The 22,930-nt window shown below is 41.5% G+C and overlaps 1 pseudogene; it reads right to left on the minus strand.

Annotated features, from left to right (window-relative positions):
- LOC134294843 (RNA-binding protein 27-like) overlaps nucleotides 1–22,930 on the minus strand; it is a 59,149-nt pseudogene that overhangs the window by 23,336 nt on the left and 12,883 nt on the right.

The raw sequence follows: 22,930 nt of genomic DNA on the forward strand, positions 1-22,930 counted from the left end.
AAAGTTTTAAGAACTTGTAAACTATGGTCTATGGTTGTTACTCTTCTTTGGGAGTGTTCCAGGTATGTGGATTGCTTATTCAAACTTTGCTGTTCTATAGCTGAATAATGTGGTTTGGTGTATTTTCAGTAGTGAAAAGTGACGAAGTCCCAATAACACGGTTCTCAAATCAAATGTTAAATCATATCCAATTATTCAGTTTCTATCTTTTAGTTTGTCTCCAATTTCATCTTTGTTCTCCAGGTTAAGAAAAGAATTTCAGCAATTTCATCTTTGTTCTCCAGATTAAGAAAAGTGTGCTTGGCTTTCCATGGGTTTTTTTGGCGGATTGGTCCAGAACTATGTTCTGTCTATATGTGGCACATAGTGACCTTATTCCCGAGTCTGGGGGAACAGAGAGAAAGTTAAACCGTGACTACATGGGCAGGATTATAACATGACAGTAATTGAAGATGGATAGATCAATATAATCCACGTGAAACTACAAAATAAAAAAATATGTGGCCTTTTCCAAAGATTCTCTATAACATTATTAAAAATGTAAGAGGAATTATCTGTTTTTTCTTGTTCTGTATATGTGCCTTCAAGTTGCCTCTTAATCTATGGCAACTCCATGAATTTCATAGGGTTTTCTTAGGCAAAAAATACTGTGTTCCCTCACTCCTTCGCAGTTCGCTTTTTGTGGATTCGCTGTTTCAAGTTTTTTTAATAAACACTAAAATAATAGTATAAATCATAAAATAATATTATAAATCCCTCTTTCTATTTCCTTGCTAAGGAGAAGGAAGGAAGGAGAAGCCGAAGGGAGAGAAAAAGGAGGCTGAAGCAGCTTTGTTTTCGCCTCAAGCGTGCATGCACGTGCTTGAGAGGTGAGGAGGGGACAAACACGCTACTTGCCAGTGAGATTGTAAACAACACAAATATAGTGTCCCTACTTCATGGATTTTCACTTATCGCGGGTGGTTCTGGAACTTAACCCCCGCGATAAGTGAGGGAACTCTGTACACAGTAGTAGTTTAACCCGTTCCCCCCTCTGAAATACCATCTACAACACCTGATATTCTTTGGCAATCTCCCATTCAAATATTAAACAAAGCCCACCCTTCTTAGTCCTCAAAGCCAGATGAGATCTGGCACCTTTAGGGTACTGGTTTTTTTTTAAATACCCAAATTATTAGGCAAAATAATTTGAACAAAGATGTTAGCTAATTGCAGTTCGCCAAGTATTTATTCAGCAAATGAAGTTCTTACTTTCCAGCCCAGGGTTTCTTTGGAGACGGTCCTTCTATTGTGTTTGAAATTCGCTTCCTGTTGTCCGGCTCAAGCACCACCCTGGACATGTTGCTGCTGTTACTTGGAATGCCAACTGGAGGCTCAGTCTGGATGACAATGTTAGCAGCTAGGAAAAAAGCAAACATTTACCCATTTTCAGAAGGTTGGAAAATTTTATATTCATAAATTATCTGAGCAAGAGAATTTAAAACAAACTTTAAAAAATGTTGTTGATCTAATTAGTAAGATTCTGAATTCTCAATATTTTTGATAGACCCACAACAGAAAATACAAACAAATATGGGATGAAACTGCTGGTTCTCACGGCGGAGGTCTGCAAAAAATGCAACCCTTTGAAATGCCTAATAATTCCTAACACTTTAGTCACTGAATTAACATAATAGCAATGTACAACATTCTGGATCAAAAAACTGCTGATACCAAGTTAAATTAGCCTACTGAGGTCCATTTATACTGAAGATTTAATGCTGTGACAAGATAATTAACTTCCACAGCAAAGGCATGAAAGAAAACCCTTATTGCACATAAGTGCTCTGTGGTGTGTGTCATCACCATCCGGCCTCAAACCAATTTCAAGATTTCCTATGTAATCATCTGCACAACGAAACTACTTTCTTCAATACCGGTTTGAAACTGCATTATTTATTTATTTAATTTATATACCGCTCTCCTCCCCCAGAGGGAGATTGTGGTTATTGTAGATGAGGCCTGAGTCAATAAGTGTTGGCTAACCAGGTTCCCGCTGATTCAATGTGTTTACTCCAAGTTATTGAGCAAGTTATTAATATTACTGAAATATTAGCAGTCTCCTATTTCAGTTATCTGGTTCATAGGTTTAACAGTTTCAATACCATTCAGAGATTAAATCATGGGCAATTAATTTAATACCACAGTCAAGATACACAAATTAGTTGTCTGGTGATACGAAATGGAGGATACATTGTATCCTTAACAAGGTTCTTGGCATTCCATCAAACCACATGACTTATTATTAAGGTTGACACAACCCAAAAATTATGCAATAAATATACTGGACATTAATACAAGCAACATACTATGGGCACATGGTTCCACCTCATTGTTGAAGTTGTTAGGCTACTAAAAATAAATTTGCACATATAGTTTTAACAATTTTCTATGTAGAGGTTTCAGAATCAAGCTATTATTAAACATATTTTAAACTTCTGATATTGGTAAAAATGGATTGCATTCCTAAATTAAAGGAAAACAAACAGCACTCGTAAAAATACTAGATTGATCTGGACTCTTTTTAGGCTTATGTTCATTTATAGGACTTTCCACTGAAGGGAGAGAGAGATTATTTCTGCTGAATGTCACCCTATCCCAATGAATTATTCTCGTAGTACCCTCTGAAACAATGTGGAAAATGGTGTCGAGATAACCGGGAGCTCATCCACCTTTCTCCAAACTTGTAACTTTTTTTCTAAAATTAATAAAAGTGACTTCACGTTAAACACTGTACAAGTTATAAGATAAAAAAACAAGGTCTGAGTAAAAGAAATATAAAGACAAAACACCCACTAGCACTTTAATAAGCAATGACTTCATCTTCTGATTATGCACAAACTCTATATAGCAAAAAATTGAAATCCTTCAACCCTGGGCTCAGAAAACAAGATCTCACCTCTTGGATTTGTATCCATCTCCCCAGATGTTAATCCAATAAGATTTGGACGCTGCATTGGTGTTCTTGAAAAGAATTGCCTATACTGAGATCTACCTGTACTGGTAATACTAGGGGCTTCTGGATTATAGCCATCTGGTTCATATGTATCTGTTGTAAAAAATAAGAAAAGAAAAAGAAAGAAAAAGAATGGATTCTGAGATAAATAATTCTGCACAGAGGTTGTTATTATTTTATTATTTCCATCATAAATAATACTCAGTAACAGAAGATTACAATATACAAAATAACAAATATTATTTAAAATAGTAAAATTTTAAATTAGCATATATCTCAGTAAAAAAAATATCACAAGTGGTCAAAATATACTTCAACAAGCAAAGTAAAACTTGAGCCTGGCAAGATATGTTTACATTGTAATAATCATTGTGTTAAATAGTCTTACATATTACAGGTATTTTAAAAATGCTTCAAGTGCCATTTTACTAAGTATTTCATCTTCACATGCTTCATGAAACATCCCAAATTAAGGTCCATATAGCAATTAATAAATGAAGTCATCAACTTGGAAAAACACTAGCTTACTAATTGATCTACCTCATAAAATATGGAGGTGCATCATTTTTGAAAAGAGGTCAGGTATAGTATAATTATGCATGAACGCCAAAGCCAAGTTATTATGAAGTAAGCACTTAGGCTTAGACAATTTCATCAGGTTTTAAAATATATTCACATTTCAATAAAGTAAGTTTCAAAAAAGTCACATTGTTGACCTAACAGTATCACCTTATTTTCTTTTAAAACAAGGATGGCATATCATTGAAAAACAACTAAAAAGTAGACTCTCAGTGAATCTGTTAAGTGAGCTACATCTCTGCAAGACTGCACAAGGTATATTGTACTGTTATTAACCATTGATAATGAAGTGCCAGTAAGCCACAAAATGTTGACAAGTGCATTTACTTACGTTCTGATACTGAATATAGTAGGTTTTGGGGTAATGGAGGAGGTAGTCTTGCTCCTGCTGGTGCAAGGCTAGGCACTGTAGTTGTCCCTGGCTGGTCGCGACTGTTGATCAAACTGGACTGTGATAAAGGAGGCCCTGGAATGAAGCATTAGAAGTTCTAGAATATCGAGACAGATCATTCCTTTTGGGATTCCTACGGTAAACACTCTAGTTTGTATCCTCACCATTTCTCACTCTCTTTTGTTATTTCAACTTGGGCCCATTACCCACAAGGTAATTTGCCCTTCTTGTTGTTGTTATCACAAATCATCATTATCCCCATCATCATATCTATATCAAATGTTTGGCTCCACTCTAGGACTCAAAGCAGCTTACAAAAGTTAAAAAACAAACATAGTTAAAAATTCACAGCTCACAAAGTCCTTAAATCCTGATTCAAGCAGAAGCTCCTCAATCTTGACTTCAAAGCCCTCCATGACCTTGTCCACAATATCTCTATTTTTGTATACTAATACACTCCTGTCTGTCACATCCATGCATTCAGCTCCAACCACCTAAATTTCTGTGCTCTTTTCAATACCTCTGTTCTTTTTTCGTTATGCTTGAATCTCTTCCCCAAATATCTGCATAATGCTACCTTCTCTATTCAAATCCTACATGTAAAGGCATTTCTTCTGTGACATTTTCAGCAGAACCAAATAGTATGACAGAATCCTATGCCATATGCTATGTCATGATGCAGTCATACTGATAGATCATATTGCTACTTTACATTTAATATGCAATACGTAGTTTTCATCATAATTGCTACTGGGAATTTCAGTAGGGCAGTGGATCTCAACCTGGGTCCCCAGATGTTTTTGGCCTTCAACTCCCAGAAATCCTAACAGCTGGTAAACTGGCTGGGATTTCTGGGAGTTGTAGGCCAAACACATCTAGGGACCCCAGGTTGAGAACCATTGCAGTAGGGTTTAGCCAGCTGCAGATAATTGTCTAGCAAGAAGCTGGTACAGTCCAAGGGTGAGGATGAGTTATGGTTTTGTTTTGGACCAACCTGACACTCAAGGTCATTCTCATGTTGCGCTATGCCTCTACATACTGATAGAGCAGGACTAAGGAGACAAGAGGTCTGGTTGATTTTTGATTATTTATTACAATAAATGCCTTAATTTATAACTATGTGAATATACACATGTATACTCCAGTTATCTATATTCAGCTTATGAAGCTATCTAGTCAAGCTGAGCTTGTACTTTGTCCTCGCAAAAAATAAAAAGTAAGGGGGGGGGGGGGAAGGAAACAAAAAACAAAACAAAAAAACAAATTAAGGTATTTTCAGCTTCTGTCAACAGATCTATTTTAGTCTTAATGCTAAGTTTCATAGGTCAAAATACATCTTTAAAAAATTACAGTGCTACGTGACCTTCCACCATTTATTTTCTTGTTAAAAGTTAATGACTCTACTTTTGTTTAGCTAATTTATCAAGATAGGTGATTACTTCTATAGACACTGGCTACATTCAAAAGCAAAAGAAAACAGTGCTTTCAATAATGACATGCTTTATGATGGGCTTCAATGACAAAGAGGGTTGCCAGCTGAATATATGATGAATTTGCCTGAAGCTTCCACAATGGAGTATCTCCAGCACAATATGGTTGTGGATTCCATGCCCTTGCACATTCTGCCTCTGATTCTTAGTTCCCAGATGAAATTTAATTTAATTTTAGTGCAGTCTTTGCATAAATACACTGGGACTGTTACAGAACTGCTTTCATCAGCAGAACTTGGATGGAGAAGGCTGGTTATTTATTTATTTAATTTATTTCATTTATCGCTTTTTTTCAATCCTAGGGGGACTTAAAGTGGTTCACAACATAGTAAATGGCAAAAATTTAATGCCTCACATCCATATAAAAGAAACATTACAAGTCTAAAAGCAATCACATATAACCATGTTCCCTCCCACTTCTCTCTGCCACTCTTGATGTACCATCAAACTTTGTGCTGGAATGCTCACAAACCCTCTGGAGCATGTGTCTGGGCTACATGGAGTACACATAATGAAGCAATGAACATCTTGTTGCACTATCAACAAACCATTGACACTAGAATTACCATCACTCCTTTTCTATTCTAGATATTCTTGCCTAATTCAGACATCACTCCCAACTCTATAGCAATTCTCAAAGCTGTCTTCTTGTACTTCAACTATGATTTTTATCAACAACAATTTCTACTGCACCAGCTACCAATTATATATTAAAACTGCAATTTTGCAAAGTCTTGTCTGCAAAGTTTCAACCTTAGTATCATATACAAATCCAAAGTCTCATATAATTACATGTTATAAAAAATTAAGCAACGTTTATATTTTATAATTTCCCTGTTACTGTTACTTGGATTATGTAGAGCAAGCTGGAAGATCATAAAGAACTCTTACTTGGCATAGGAATCCGAACAGGTGGTGGCGGCCGAGGATGCACTTGTGGGCCTGGCATTCGCATGCTATGAGCTGGGCCTTGTGTGGGTGCCATCAGCATCCCAGGAGGAGGAAGTCCCGGTGGTGGTGGAGGAAAAGGAATCATGCTGGGCAAAGATACCTCGTCTACGACTAGTGGGTCATTTCCATGGTCAAACTGACAGAGGTCCCCAAGGACACAAAAACCCCGCTCTGTTTTTTAAAAAGAGTGTTATTTATAGCATACATTTGCAATAACGGTTGCTAAGATTGATATGATTCACATGGGAATCTTCAAATGATTTTTAAAACAGAGAGAGCTTCTAGATAAATGATACATTTACTAATAAACAGTAAGTTATTCCTGTAGGCTGTAACTAATCTCATCAGGATTCGAAACTTGATTAACACAAAATAATGGTCTACATTGTTTCTGACAAAAACGATATCTGCTTCCAAAAAGAATGTCCTTCGAAGCATTATTTTCTTTAGCACAACTGCTGAACAACACATTAAGAAATTATCAGGAAATCAGAAGAGAAAGAATCATTATCAGAATAATGCAGATTGCATGCCTCATGACACCACACAAAACAGGTGGATTTTCACTGAGCATTGTGGCCCTTCGTATTGCTTTAAGTTATAAATTAACATTTTACTTGACATAAATATTTCAAAACATTTGCTATATTTATGTATATAAATTATGATTGAATATTTTTTGCTGCAGTTAGCAGGATTGGTATTTTGAACGAATGTAATGAGGCGCACACAAGATCTATGCTGCTGAAAACATCTGCTGCTGTTCTGTAGACCTTTTTGGCCCAGCACTATTGCTAGCTGTCCACCTGACCTCTCCAAGCCTTCTAACAGTGACAAGACTGAGGAAATTAAGAGCATTTTCCACTTTTTCATATGGGTGGTTGTGCAGACAGGTCCCAAAAGAAGAGGGCAATCTGACAAGCAGCAGAGAAATGTCTCAACATTAAATGAAGAATAGAAACTATGCATGATCTACATTCATGACTGCATTCATTTGGCTGTAATCATACTCAAAAGAGAAGCATGTAAGTTGACAAAGAAGGAACTCTTACCATCATAATCTCGACAACGCCTCTTTGGCGGTGCGTTCCTGCCAAAGGAATTAGGAGCAGAGTGATTGCCGTAGTAATTTGACCAGCTTTCTGTTGTGTTTTCAGGGTGGTGAGCAGGTGCAATCACAGTCACAGCACTGGGAATACACTGTGCTCCAGAGGAATACTGCTCAGTAGGGTTATGGAAGACAAAGACACTGAGTTGTATGAGCTCTCCATGTCACTCCTTTCACATTTGAATTTAGCTCGCTCTCTGTGCTCTGTTTGGAAAAAGAATTCCCAATAATTACTATGCTCCATAGACTCTCCACACCCTGAGTTTCCAACAACACATGGAAAATATAAACATCCAAGACATACTTATTGACATAAAGTCTGAACTCTAACTGAGTAACTTTGTGGAAATATTCAAACAGTATAATCTGGTCTGTTGTTGCAAAGAATGTGAATATTCTGTCATATTAAAATGCCATCTTTAGAAAGAACTACTTTTCTAAAAATAATTTCAGTTATTAGATCCTGGCCCACAAATCAGCTAGTATATCACCAGGAGTAATTCTGATTCAAAGGGGGCAAGAAAGCTTTAAAAAGGAATAAATAATATCCTGTACATCTCTGATGAAAGAAACCAGACTGATCAACACAGCTGTCTCTAGCAAGTGTTGAAGTATAATAGAAGGTAGTGGTATGATGGAATACACATGAGAACAAATTAAAAAAAAGCATCCCTTGATTAGAATACCCTACAGAGCAAGCTTTTAGTTTGTTGTAATGTCAACAATCACGATTTTTCTAACAAATTCCTGTTTGATAAAATTGACAGAAATCTAGATGATTACCGTACATCAATTTTTAAAACATAAAAAGTTGAGACCAGGAACTGCTTATAATTCTTTGACAACTTACCAACACTTCTGTTTGTATCCCTGTCTTTGTTTGCATCCTGGTCCTTACTTCTCCCTCGGCTGCGACTGCGACTCCGGCTGAGCCCTCTGCTTTTGCTGCGACTCTTACTTCTTCCCCTTCGCCAGTCGTATTTGTCTCTGTACAGGTCATTCCGCTCGTAGTATCTATCATAGTCTCTCCATTTACCATCATCTCTTTTTCTCTCTCTATTCCTGCTAAAAACACACACACTACATATACATGGCCTTTAAGAGTAAATATGTGGAAAGGGTTTACCAAATTGATCACATCTATTGATCAAATCTAAACATTTTTTAATTTAACAAATAATACTTATTATTGGGTCAACACATTCCATGAGAACCTATTGCAATCAAGTGCTTATAGTCCTAAAGTATCAACCATCCTGGAATTCTTTGATTTACCAAAGCAGTGTTTCTCCAACTCTGCCCTTTCAGGTGTTTTGGTCTTAAATTCTCACAATTCCTAAAAACTTGTCGGTTGACACTACTGGGAGCTGAAGTCCAAAACATCTGGAGGAGCACAGTTTGAGAAACACTGTACTAAAGAATACTAGTAGTATATAAAAATCAACAATCAGCATGGCTAGAAAATATCTCTCATACGGACAGGTTGCTCACCTGTAACCATGTTTCTTCGAGTGTACTCTGTGAATTCACACTAATGGAGAAGCTGCGCCTGCGCAGGTTCCGACGGAAACTCTTCCAAGCTGAAGTTCAAATTTTGGCGGTAACCACGCCCCCCTTCCCAAGGGGCATATAAGGCAGCCCCAGGCGCCCGCTCTCCAGTTCCTACGCCGCCAAGGCAACGAGAAAGGGAGAGGTTTGCCAGAGGGGAAGGAAGGGCGGGTTTGTGTGAATTCACAGAGTACACTCGAAGAAACATGGTTACAGGTGAGCAACCTGTCCTTTTTCTTCGTGTACTCTGTGAATGCACACTAATGGAGACTGACACGCTAAGGTCCCGGATGGTGGGACAAGGCAAACTCGACAATCAGTGAATGTCCAAACATACGTTTATTAGGACATATTGAGATAACAGTCCCAAGAGACCAGTGCAATAAATTGTCCGAAAGGACCAGTGCAATGCAACATGAGCATCGTAGAAGAAGAAAACATAACATAGAAATTATTCAATAAACATGATAGAAACACGCAATTGCGTATAGTGCATATAACGCTCTCCCAAGGGGGAGAGGGGAAAGAAAAAACATCTTGGCCTTTGACATATCCGCCAGGAACAACAAGGCGGTACAAAGCAACAGAGCAACTGCTCAATACAATCAGGGGAAAAACATATCCCCAGAGGTAGGTATGGGGAAAAAGACCGGCCCAAACTTGAAGGAGAGGTATAGAGAGTCACCTGCGGGTGAGTACGAGGAGAAAGACGTTTGAGAGTCAGGAGAGGCAAGATGAGAGTACTGATCTTGCGAAGGCCGAGTCCTTTAGGGCCTTACTGTCCAGCCTGTAGTGAGAGACAAACGTGAGAGGGTTTGACCAGATAGCCGCTTTGCATATGGAGTCAAGCGGAATACCCCTAAGGAAGGCAGTCGAAGCCGAGAGGCCCCTAGTCGACCTCGGGCGGATGGAAGGAGGAGGAGGTCGCTTGGCCAGTTCGTAGGCCAACTCAATGGCCTGAGCGATCCAGTGGGACAGTCTTTGGGAAGAGATGGGATTACCCAACTTGTCCTGGGCATAGGCGACAAAGAGTCTTTGCGTCTTACGGATGTCCTTGGTACGGTCCCTGTAGAAGAGAAGTGCCCTTCGAACGTCAAGAAGGTGCAGTTTCTGCTCGAGAGGAGAGGAGGGGTTAGAGAAGAAAGCTGGTAGGACAATGTCCTGGTTGAGGTGGAAGGCTGACACCACCTTAGGAAGAAAGGTAATGTCCGGGCGAAGAACAGCGCGGTCATGGTGAAAACGTAGATAAGGCTCGTCGACCCTGAGAGCAGCAAGCTCGGATGGCCGTCGTGCCGACGTGATCGCCACCAGAAAGGCCAACTTCCAGGAAAGCAGACGGAGATCGGTCGAGGCAAGCGGTTCGAAGGGAGCAGAAGTGAGTTGAGAAAGTACAAGTTCGAGGTTCCAGCCCGGCGTAGGTGGTAGCGACGGCGGGCAGATGTTATTGTAGCCCCGGAGAAAGGTTTTGATCAGGTGGTGAGAAAAGAGAGATGGCTGGCCGTGGCGCTGAAAGACCAGGAAAGAGCTGCGAGATAAGCTTTAATAGAGGCGAGAGAGAGTTTCTTCTCGACGAGGGTCATGAGGAAGTCGAGGACCACCGATACCGAGGTCGGGAAGGTGTCGACGTTACGGGATCGAAGGAAGGCGTGAAAGCGAGAGAGTTTATAGGAATAAGCCTTGGTAGTAGACGGCTTATGGGCTGCCCGAAGGACGTCTTGCAGATTCTGCGGAAGAGAGGCTAGGTAAGAATCCTCCATGCAGTGAGATGAAGGGAAGGGAGGTCCGGGTGAAGAATTTTGCCGTCCTCCCTTGAGAGAAGGTGCGGCGAGGGAGGCAGAGGGCGAAACGTTCCTCTGGAGAGACGAAGAAGGGCTGGATACCACGGTTGGCGGGGCCAGGCCGGAGCTATGAGAATCGCTGTGACCGAGATCGAGAGAAGTCTTTCGAGAACTTTCGGTATGAGGGGAAATCGGTGGAAAAAGATAAAGCATCTCCGCCGACCAGTCCAGTAGAAAGGCATCCCCTAGACAGCCGGGGAAGGAGTTCGGGGGAAGTCTCGCTCCGTAGCGGGGTAGCTGAGCGTTGTGGGGAGACGCGAAGAGATCCAGAGTAGGGCGTCCCCAGTGGAGGAACAGACCGTCGAGGATCTCGGGATCGAGCTTCCACTCGTGAGAGGAAGATGTCATCCTGCTGAGGGCATCTGCTAAGTCGTTTTGGGCACCCGGCAGGTGGATTGCAGAGACCTGTACGTCGTGGGCTATGCACCAAACCCAGAGACGGGAGGAGAGGAGCATCAATTTCCTCGAACCCGTACCACCCTGTTTGTTGATGTAGAATACTGCCACGAGGTTGTCCGATTGAATGAGGATGGACTTGTGGCGGATGAGGCGGGAGAAAGCTTTCAGGGCTTTGAGGATGGCGAGAAGCTCGAGAAAGTTTATGTGGTTGGTCCTCTCGGATGGGGACCAAAGATCTTGAACCGTTAGACCGCTCATGTGGGCTCCCCAAGCGTAGGTGGAGGAGTCCGTGGTTATGGTTAGCGACGGCGGGGCTGGGTGAAATGGGAGGCCCCTGCACACGTTTTGGTGAGACGTCCACCATGAGAGAGACTGGCGGACGGACGACGGTACCGACAGGTATCTGGAGTTGTGGTGGTGGAACGGCTTGAAAGTGTCTATAAACCACCTTTGCAGGACCCGAAGGCGCAGCCTGGCAAACGGGGTCGTGAGAACCGTGGAGGCCATGTGGCCTAGAAGGACCTGAATGGCACGGGCTCTGACCCTCCGGGCAGATCGACAAAGGGCGATGTGGTGACGGAGAGCTAGGAATCTGTCGAACGGAAGTGAAACAGTCTCTGTGACGGAGTCGAAGAGGGCCCCGATGAACCGGATTCGGGTTGACGGGGAGAGATTTGACTTCTCGGAATTGAGTTGGAGGCCGAGAGATTTTAGAAGACGCAGCGTGAAGGAGACGTGATTTTCGAGAAGAACCGGATCGGGCCCGACGAGAAGCCAGTCATCCAGATAAGGAAAGACCGTGATGCCATGTAGCCTGAGGTGGGCCGCTACGACGGCGACGACCTTGGTAAAGACCCTTGGGGCCGTGACGAGACCGAAGGGTAAAACGGTAAATTGGTAGGTTTGGTCGAGAACTTTGAAGCATAGGAACCGTCTGTGCGCCTCCCGTATCGCCACGTGGAAGTAGGCGTCTCGTAAGTCTATGGAGGCAAAGTAGTCTCCCCGCTGCAGCATCGGGAGGATAGAGGCAATAGAGACCATCCTGAATTTGGAAGGGCGAATGAATATATTGAGGGCCCTTAGGTCCAGAATGGGGCGTAGCCCGCCTCCTCTCTTCGGGACTGTAAAGTATCTGGAGAAGAAACTTAAAGGGTCCAGTTCGGGAGGGGAGGGACGGATAGCGCCTTTGGCCAGTAACGCTTCGACTTCGGCCAGTATCTCTGGGGAAGGATTTGAGTGGAGAACGCGACCTGTAGGAGGGAGGTCCGTGAACTCTAAGGCGTAGCCGTCTTGGACAATGTGGAGAACCCATGCATCTGAAGTAATAGACACCCATTGATCGTAGAAAGGGGCTAGGCGGTCTGCAAAGGCGCCGGAGGGTCGAGGCAGCGTGGGCTCTACAGCGGTAGCGGGCGAGGAGCTTTGGCAGGGGTTGGCGTCAGGTACGCCGGTTAGGCTGCGGAGGAGCGGGGGTGGTTCGACCGCGTTGCTTTTGCGGATGAGGTCCCCGACGAGGTTGGTGATGGGTTTGATTATTCGAGCCCGAAGGCCGCCTGAAAGAGTGGTGTCTGAAAGATTGCGGCGGGAAGCGGCGGGAACGGTGCGGGAACCAGCGAGTGCGCTGAGGTTGCGGTTGGTCGCCACATTTAGACGCAAGAATTTTAAAGTCATGATTAGACTTGAGTTTGTCATCGGTACCGGAGTGAAATAGTCCGAGCGCGTCAAAGGGAAGGTCCTCAATGACCTGTCTGGAAGATGAGGAGAGACCCGAAGACCTCAGCCAGGCGTGGCGGCGGATGGAAATCGCGTGGGCAATCATCTTGCCCGCAGTATCACCTGTGTGTTTCGCCATTTGTATTTGGTGGTGAGCAAGCGAGTCTGCTTCCTGTTGGAGGGTAGTGAGGACGGAGCGGTCTTCGTCCGACATCTTAGCGAAGAAGGGCTGTGCCTTCTCCCAGATAATTTGCTGGTAGGCACCCATGCAGGCTCCATAGTTCGCCATGCGGCAAAGCAAAAGGGCTCCAGAGTAAAGTTTTCGACCCACGGCGTCGAAGCGCTTCCCCTCTCTGTCGGCCGGAGTATTCGACTGACGACCTGAGGATTGAGAGGCCTTAACGACCAGGGAGTTGGGGTCGGGGTGGTGTTTGAGCCACTCCAAGGTATCATCGTCGGTACGGTACCAAGTCTCGATCCTCTTCGAGGTCGGAGGAATGGAGGAAGGGGTTTTCCAGGAGGCCTGGATAACGTCCAAGAGATAAGGCAGGAAAGGGAGTAGCGTGGCCGGCGGAGCTTGGGCCTGCACCCTTTTGAAAACTGGATCAGACACTGCTTTGGAGGTTTGCTTGATCTCCAAACCCAGGGCGTCGGCCATTCTGACCATTTGCTCAGAGAAAGCACGAATATTGTCAGTAGGAGAAGGCGGGTCCGCCTCATACGCATCGTGGGGAGGAGAGAGGTCGAGACCGAGAGAGACCACCGAGGCCGAGAGGACAGAGTCTGGGCGGTCAATATCAACATCCTCCTCCTCAGCCCCTTGGGGGGACTGAGGGGGAGAAGAAAGCACAGTCTCGGGAGGAGGCAAGGCCTCGCGGGAAGAGAGGGCCGGGAGCCGAGGATCCTTAGAGGCTGAGGCCTGGGCTGCCCGAGCCAGGCGAGCCGTTTGTCTGCCACGCTCCGGTGTCGAGGTGGGAGGGAAGAGCTGTTGGCGCGACGAGTGAGGCGGCGCAAGGGGCTCCGGCACCGGCACCCTGACCACCGTTTGGGTAGAGTGGTGGGGTGAGTCCTGCAGCTCCCCATCAGACAGGGGGTGCAATGGAGATTGAGAAACATCTCTAGGCCTCTGGGCTGGCACAATAGGAGAAGACCTTCTCGAGGAGGTTGTCGAGGAAGATGGCGGGTCTTTCTTTGAGGAGGCCGAGGAAGAGGAGCGCTGAGTCAGCCGTTTCTTTGCCGGCGGTTGCTTGGATGCAACCCTCAAGGACTTGCCAGGTGTGGGAGGAACCACAGCTGAGTCAGATTGCGCTCGACGAGACTCCTCGTGAGCCCTTTTAAAGGCTATTTTGATAGCAGAGGAGGACGGAGGGGAACCGATACGAGAGCGGATCGAGGTCACCGAAGCCAGAGAGCTCGACGTCGAGGAAGGCCCCACCTTCCCGGAGCGGGTCGACACGGTCGCCGTCGTCACAGTACACGGTGGCTTGACCGGTTTAGTGGCCCTGGAGGTCCTGGACGCTCTGGACGAGACCGAGGAGGCTTTAGCTGTCGGAGGCTTAGCTGGTGGCGCCGACATAGCTCTCAAAGCTGAAGACGACGACGTACCCGACGTCGACGGAGTCGGTTCTGGCGCGAGAGATCTTTCGTAAAGCGCCGCTCTAAGCCTAGCGGCTCTGTTCTTTCTGGCCTGAGCCGTGAGAGCTAGGCAGAAACGGCAGGTACTGACCACATGAGCCTCGCCAAGACAGAAGAGGCACTTGGCGTGGCCGTCCGAGTCAGGAATTTTAGCAGCACACTGCGTGCAACGCTTGAAACGAGTAGTAGACATGCGAAGAGTCCGAAGTGAACCTTGCGGCGGAAAAAAAGGAACTGGAGAGCGGGCGCCTGGGGCTGCCTTATATGCCCCTTGGGAAGGGGGGCGTGGTTACCGCCAAAATTTGAACTTCAGCTTGGAAGAGTTTCCGTCGGAACCTGCGCAGGCGCAGCTTCTCCATTAGTGTGCATTCACAGAGTACACGAAGAAAAATATTTATATATGCGGAGTGTTTTCCTGAAGTGGGACTGAAGGCAGCTCACAGGTAAAATTAGTTAAAACAATATAATAAAAACAATCAAAGCAGTTTAAAATTATTTTTAAAGGATACAAAAGTTTAAAATGTAAAAAGCAGAACACATACTCCAGTTTCCTCTTTGGGAACAATTACATGTTAAAAGCTTGCTTAAATAGAATCATCTTTGCATTTTGGCAAAACAAAAAGTGAGAAGGGGGCCAGCTTAGCCTCTCACTGAAAAGAGATCCTGGGGGTTGGAGCAACCACTGAGAAGGCTCTCTCTAGTGTCTCCACCAAGTAAGTCTGTCAGGCTGCACAAACTGAACTTATCGAATAATACAGGACAAATGGGTGCAAAGATTACATCCATGGGACTTGTCTCAACTGCAATATCCAAGCCAAAGCAGATCTAAGAGATTTTGTCTGCAAGGCGCCTTGCAAATTTGTTCCAGTGGACTATCGAATGGCCTTTGTGCTCTCCTTGTGAGCCAAAGTATAAAAGAGCCCTGAACACCCCAGACAGCTTCACTGAATTACACAGTGGCAGATAAGTATAATTTCTTCTCCGTCATCATTGCAATGCCATAGGCTATTAAATATCACAACAGTATGGGGATAGATGCAGTAGAAACTTCTGTAAGTGGATAATTCATAATACAAAAGGTAACACCCTATAGCAAGCAGTCTAATCATAACCCAAAGGAAGGGGGCATACATATTAAAATGCTGAAGAAAAATACTGACCTTTGCTCATTAGGATCTGAACGATTTTTCTGTGGGCTAGTGTATTTCTTCTTTTTGTTCTCCCGCTCTTCTTCAAAAGATTCCTGAAATGTCTAAAGAAAAACAGGAAAGCATTAACTTCACACCATTTGTATTCTACCCTCATGTGTAGGGGAAAGACACAAATGAATCTAAAATCCTAATAAAAGAAAAACAGGTTTGAGCAAAATCACCACATACACACATACTTAAAACTGACCAAAGTAAGAAATGTATTAGGTCTCAATAAAAGCAAGTTTTTAATTTCTTGTTATTTTTAATCATGTATTTTCTTATTTGTCAATTATCTTTAAAGCAGTTTTAATTTCATAACTGCTATATTTCATGATCACACTTACAATTATAGAAACCATGATTACTGTGAGGTGCCCATAATTTGCTATACCATTCCTTGAGTTGAATCAGAGTGAGTTGCTACTATAATTCTAACAACTACAGTAAAATGCAGAAGGAGCTGGAGGCGACAATTAATCTGCATACTTCCATATGAAACTCTTTATCCTGTTCATTTATTGTGGCAGAGAAAAAGATATTTGTATTCTGCAAAGACACTGCCAATTTCAGTTGATTTCAGATAAGCCTATCAGATCTCTAACAACACCATTATAGCGTACAATACATACTCTTTTTGCAGACATAATGTCGTCCTTAAATACACAAAAGGTAAACCAGTCCTGAGCAATCTTGAAATACAAACTTAGAAACTGAATTAAGTTGTATTGTCGAAGGCTTTCATGGCCTGAATTGCTAGAGTGTTGTGTGGTTTTCGAGCCATGTAGTCGTGTTCTAGCAACATTTTCTCCTGGCGTTTAGCCAACATCTCTGGCTGGCAGCTTCAGATCCTCTGAAGATGCCAGCCACAGATGCAGGTGAAATGTTAGGAGAAAATGTTCCTAGAATACGGCCATACAGCCCAGAAACCACACAACATACCAGTGAATTTAGTTGCATTTGCTTTGATCTGAATTTGGTTTTTGAGACACTTTTATTCTGTTTAACTGAATATGGGAAGTTCATAAAACTATTTCCATTTGAGCAATCATTCTGGTGGTATATCTGAGTGACCCATAGTTTTGTGTGTATGCTAAAGAGTTAGGATATCAATCCCATATTTCTTTTGGATAAATACTCTTATAATTTCTTGTGGTCTTCTATTTTTGGAATCAAGGAATTTCAATTCCTGCAACCGTTGACAACCACATAAAACTGCCTGTATCAGACACAATAGTTCAGCTGTTAAGTGTGGATTTCTTAGAGAGAAAAAGAAATCTAGGAGTGTCTCATGTGTGCTATTTGTTTTATAAGCAGAAAAGTTGAATTCTCTGAAAAATCGCTGAAATAATGTAGTGGATTAACTTCATAATCTCATATTCAAAACTGTTCGTTACATAATGAAACACACACTTCCTTGTCTGTAAAGGGAGAATAGTAAGAATTGAAAATATTCATTTGTCTGCAGAACGGCCAAGCAGCAAGTCTACACATGACTAAAGTTAAACATCTGAATGCAAAAAAGAGGGCTGAGAACAGGACTTTTAAAAAATCACTTCTAATATTACATGATTTGCATATGAGTGATAGGGGGTAGGGAAAGACTATGCAATGCGAGGGTATCATCTCTCATTTGACCTTATCTAAGTATAGCAAAGTTGTTTAATACATTCATCACTGAAGCCTGGCCAGTGAGTCCTGGCCAAGAGTTACACTTAAGGAGCTCTAGTTTATTTCCTCCACTAAACCTTCTCCTAAGGATATCCACTGCACAATACACTGTATAAACTTAGAATGGTAGCTTTCATCCTGTGTTCAAGAATTCAAATCAGAATGAGAGGTAAGTGAAAACAAGCAGAGTTGAGTGAGCCTCTGTGCTTTCGTTTCACTGTTGCAAAATTAATGTTCACAGAAGAAAACATACTATGTAAATTCTGCAGAAAATCATCCATTTTCTCTAGCATAAAATATGTAACAAATAGGAATAATCTTAAACATTCTAGAAGGCATCTGAAATGTTGCTATTTGGAAAACTTATCTAAAGATATACCAGTTCCTGGACCAAATCTGCCCTCCTCAAAATTAGAATGCCAGCTGATCACAATATTATTTGAATTATGCTTGACCATATTCAATGCGTAACTTTAAATAGCTACATATAAGCATCATAACTGAAGGAACCAAAATGAACACAAAGGAAAAGCACAGCCAAATGTCCTTTAGATAGTGTCATGACAAAGCAGCTAATTTCAGACAGCTTCATCAACCACAAAGTGCAGGGTTTGCAACCTCATTTATGCACAAGTTCCACCATATGATGCTAATAGAGATTACAAGGAACATAAAAAGGCCAGTTTATCATGTTTTCTTTTTTAAAAATCATAAATCTGTTCTCATTGGCCTAATGTTTACTGATTTTTATTTGTAAAACTGTCTAAGCCAGGGTCAGCACCTTCTGGAATGCTGCTCAACCAGGTTTATGGTCCATGGTGCTCATTAATGTACAGTGGAACCTCTACTTAAGAGTGTCCCAATGTAGGAGCTTTTGAGTTAAGAGCTGTTGCTCACCCTGGGTTTCACTTTGACATAAGAGCAGCATTTTAAGAGCTAGCACAAGAGTACAGGGCTTTAGGGCTTCAAAGGAGCAGCCTCCCTGCCTCATGCTCTTGACTGCTTTGGGAGATTGCTGTCCTCTTTGCTCTTGTCCACTTTGAGGAACTTTAGGTTAGTTGATTTTGTGTGGTATTTATTCCTGGTATGTTTGGCTTCATTAAGAGAGGAGGAGAGAGAGCAAGAAGGGAGGGAGTCTGGAATGAGCACAATATGAATAAAATGATGCTTCTGCCTCTTAATTTGTGCTTCCTTGCCACAACTTTATGCTTCTACCATTTTAAAGTTGATATTTCTTTTTTATTGTTCCATGTGAATGTGCATTTATACATTATTTGTAATTTATAAAGTATATTTTCTTATTTAAAAATAAGTAACAAAAATGAGAGGAAGGTTTGGGGGGGGGGGCTGGAACAAATTAACAGCATCTCAATGGGAAAATACACTTTGAGATAAGAGCATTTTGAGTAAAGAGCTCGGTCACAGAATGAATTAAAACTCTTAAGTCAAGGTATCACTGTATCGTTATCATCATAGGAACAAGAAACTCTCTGCATAGAGCACTTTCTAGTAATGGTATTCCAACTAATATACTTCTTGGACACAGGCACTTGGCTGTCGTTTATCCAGATTTGGTATTCCATCAACAGAATTACTTCACTGTGGGTACATCAGCCTATTAAATTCTGTTATGACAAAGGTCGAAAGATGGCCAGATGGGACTGCACCAAACAACTATGTGGGGATGACATGCTCTATAATGCTCTATTATGATCCATTCCCAGTCAGTTTTCAGGCCAAATTCAGAAGGATAGCATTGATCCTCAAGGTTCCCAATGGCTTGGGTGCATAGATATCAAGATAACACACCTGCTATACTTAAAGTGCTAATCAAGTGAGGTGTAATAGGTGTATTAGTGATAACATCCTAGTTGTGAAATGCATTCTCAGGTTCCAGGTTATCTTTTTGGCATCTTGCTATTTTCTAGTAGGCCTTCAATTTTTTTTTTAAAAAAAACTAAGACTTGCTTTCTTACTATCCCCTTTTGTGTTTCAGCCTACTTGTTTTAATGTTAAGTTGAATTTATTACTATTGATTTTTCCACTTTGTTGTATCACCTGCCCAGATAACTTTTTAACATAGAGCAGTCTACAAATGTTGTCAGTATAGACAACTAATGTTTACCATACTTCTCATTCTTTAAAAGAAATCCACAAAAAGGGTAAAAATGTGTGACTTGTGTGCTTAAGACTGAAGCTGTACCATCAGAGATCAGACTGGCTCCCACTCTAATAACCTTTAGAAAGGATCTAAAACATAGATGTGGAAACAGGCTTTTGACAATGGTTAACTACAACTTAAGTGATTGAATTTTTATTTGATCACAATATTAACTGGATTTTAACAGTTTTATCAATAGGAGCTGATTTTGCCTCTTGTGTATTACATGTTTTAACTATCATACAGTTTATATTTATCGTGTTTCTGTTGTTATAACCAATATGTCTATTACTGTTTTATTTTGTATCATGATTTGCTGATTTGTTGGTTGATGTATTTTGTTGTCTTAGTTGGTTGAGTATTATTATGTACACTGTATTTTTTGTTGTAAGCTGCCACAAGTCCCTTTGGGGAGAGGGGAGGGATATAACTAAAGTTTATATAGCTGTGCCTGGCCACGCATTGCTGTGGCATAGTCCTAAGTGGGGTTTTCTTCATGGCATTCAAGGAGGCCTAGAAAGGATTTCCCTAGATATGAAGCAGTCAGACTTTGAAGCTGCAAGGGTATTCAATGGTATTCAAGTTGAGTAACAATGGAATCCTCTAGATATGAAGTAGCCAGGCTTTGAAGCTGCAAGACTATTCAATGGTATTCAAATTGGCCAACAATGGAGTATATTAAGGAAAAATTGAATATTAAGGAAAAAACAATAACAATTTTCTATTACACACCCAGGCACGTTCCAGTGAAATTTTTGCATGACTACAATTCTATGCACATCATCTGTGAATAAGTCCCAACAAATTGGGGGGGGGGGGGGGGGGACAGACGGACAGACACGATGACTCCTGCATTAATAAAAATAGGTTTTACATTGTATTACGATATGCTGACACTGAGAAATGAAATATTACCTCTTCTTTGATTTCTTCTTTCCCCTGACCTGCAGGTTTCAGCTCTGGTTTTGCTGGTTCACTGGGGGCTAGGTAATCCTTGGTATACAGACTCTCAAAGAGTTTATTGACAAAACCTGATGTTTCTGGTAAAGAAATGCAAAACAATTAATCAATTCATAATGCATACCAAGCTTTAGCTGAATTAAACACAGTTCTCTTTCTTTGATACAGCCCTATTAGATATGCCTGAAAGAGCACTACACTTATTATTTACTAAGAAAAGCTCACCAATAGCAGACAACAAACTTATTTTGAAACTCCTCGGCATTTTAAAAGGAGTTTGTGATGTGACACACTACTTGAATGGAGAAAAAGAGCATATGCTTAGGATCTCTCTCAGAGTACACCTGATATGGGTTTTGGGGTATGTTATCAGAATACAGTAGAGTCTCACTTATCCAACATAAACGGGCCGGCAGAATGTTGGATAAGCGAATATGTTGGATAATAAGGAGGCATTAAGGAAAAGCCTATTAAACATCAAATTAGGTTATGATTTTACAAATGAAGCACCAAAACATCATGTTAGACAACAAATTTGGCAGAAAAAGTAGTTCAATACGCAGTAATGCTATGTAGTAATTACTGTATTTATGAATTTAGCACCAAAATATCACGATATATTGAAAACATTGACTACAAAAATGTGTTGGATAATCCAGAACGTTGGATAAGTGAGACTCTACTGTAGATTCAAAATCGATTTGCTGCTCATTTCTGTGTAAATACATAATGTTTTAGAGACAGGAGAATTTCTTTCAAGGCATTGGCTTTGCAGAGGACTGAAAATCTATTTCAAATTCATATTAACCATTTTGAAATGTGATATTTTTCCTAAGTCTTGAACAAAAGTAATGTTTTGGAGGATTTGACCGGATCTATTGATGGCAATGCTCTTGTGGTGAAATTTTCAACAACAACAAAGAATATCCTGCTTCTTTGTGATTACCCATTTCATGTTGCCTATTTAGAACACAGTAGGTCACCTTCTTACCTTGGACCTTGCTGCCTTCCTTACTATGGCAAGTAGAGGATGGTAGGTTTGCACCCAGCTGTGGCTTTCGTGGGGGAGTTACTGTACGGAAACCCTGCTCCAAAGTTGATTGGAAGCCCAGGGTTTGTTTTGGCTTGACACTTGCTGAGTGCAAATGCATAAATGTTTACAGACCAAGTTCCCACAGATTAAGTAAAGCGAATTCTGTCTGGAACTTGTGAGATAAAACTTCCAGAAATTATGAAGCTGAAATTTGGAAAAAAATATAAATGTAGGCAGGTTTTATTTTTTTGTATTTTTATAATTAGCATATAAAATTGTACTGTTTGACATGTTTGTAAAATTTGTAGTGTTTGACACATTGTCAAATTTAAAATATAAAGCCTCAATTTTGTATAAACAAACAATATGGTTACTATACTGCATACTAAAGAGAGTTGCAAAGTGCTGTACCTTATGCTACCTAAGCATATTTATCTTACCTTTTGCTCTATGAACAGCAGGGGGGAAAACCCCCATATCAACAGACTGTATTATCTGGACAGAAACTGTCTCATGCAGCCACAGTCATAAGGACTAGACTAGCAGCATGACTGAATTTAAAGTTTAATTCTTCAATAATAATTTGAAGCAACGAAGACCTCTTTCACGCTCCCCTCACGAAGAAGATAATATGTTACACAGGCAGAAATTCCTTTCAGATTTGTGTGTTTTCAAATATAGGGTATCCCCCAAAACTTATACACCCTTCGTAGCTTATTCCAATAGTACAGAAATGTTGCAAACTAACAATTGAAACTTTAAATTTGAAAGTTTGCTTTGATGATTCAAATAGTGCACTGCTGCACAGGAATAATTTGAACTTACATAAAACTGTAATTTAAGATGGAATTTCTAACTCTGATTAATTAATTAATTAATTTCCAATATTTCTACCCCGCCCTTCTCCCCGAGGGGACTCAGGGCGGGTTACACAACTGGCAGGATCACTACCAGTACATTACAATACAATAAAATAAGAATAAAACAGTTAAAATAGTTAAAGAACATAGTAAAATACAATATATAAAAGATTTAACACAGTGCAACACTGAAAATATATGCCAATCATCCATCAGACCTTGTGCAAGAGCCTTAATCCAATCCATGTCAATGCTAACTGAGTTCATTCATTAAACCATTTTATAATATTTATTCTTCAATATGAATGCATGTATTTGGCTTTCAATTAATCACCATAACTACTATTAGTGTTAAAAAGTGCCAACATTTTAAAGGATATCCTGAATAAATTAGTATTAATTTGCGTT

The sequence above is a fragment of the Anolis carolinensis genome, unplaced genomic scaffold (assembly GCF_035594765.1).
Source record: "Anolis carolinensis isolate JA03-04 unplaced genomic scaffold, rAnoCar3.1.pri scaffold_25, whole genome shotgun sequence".
Classification (NCBI taxonomy): Eukaryota; Metazoa; Chordata; class Lepidosauria; order Squamata; family Dactyloidae; genus Anolis; species Anolis carolinensis.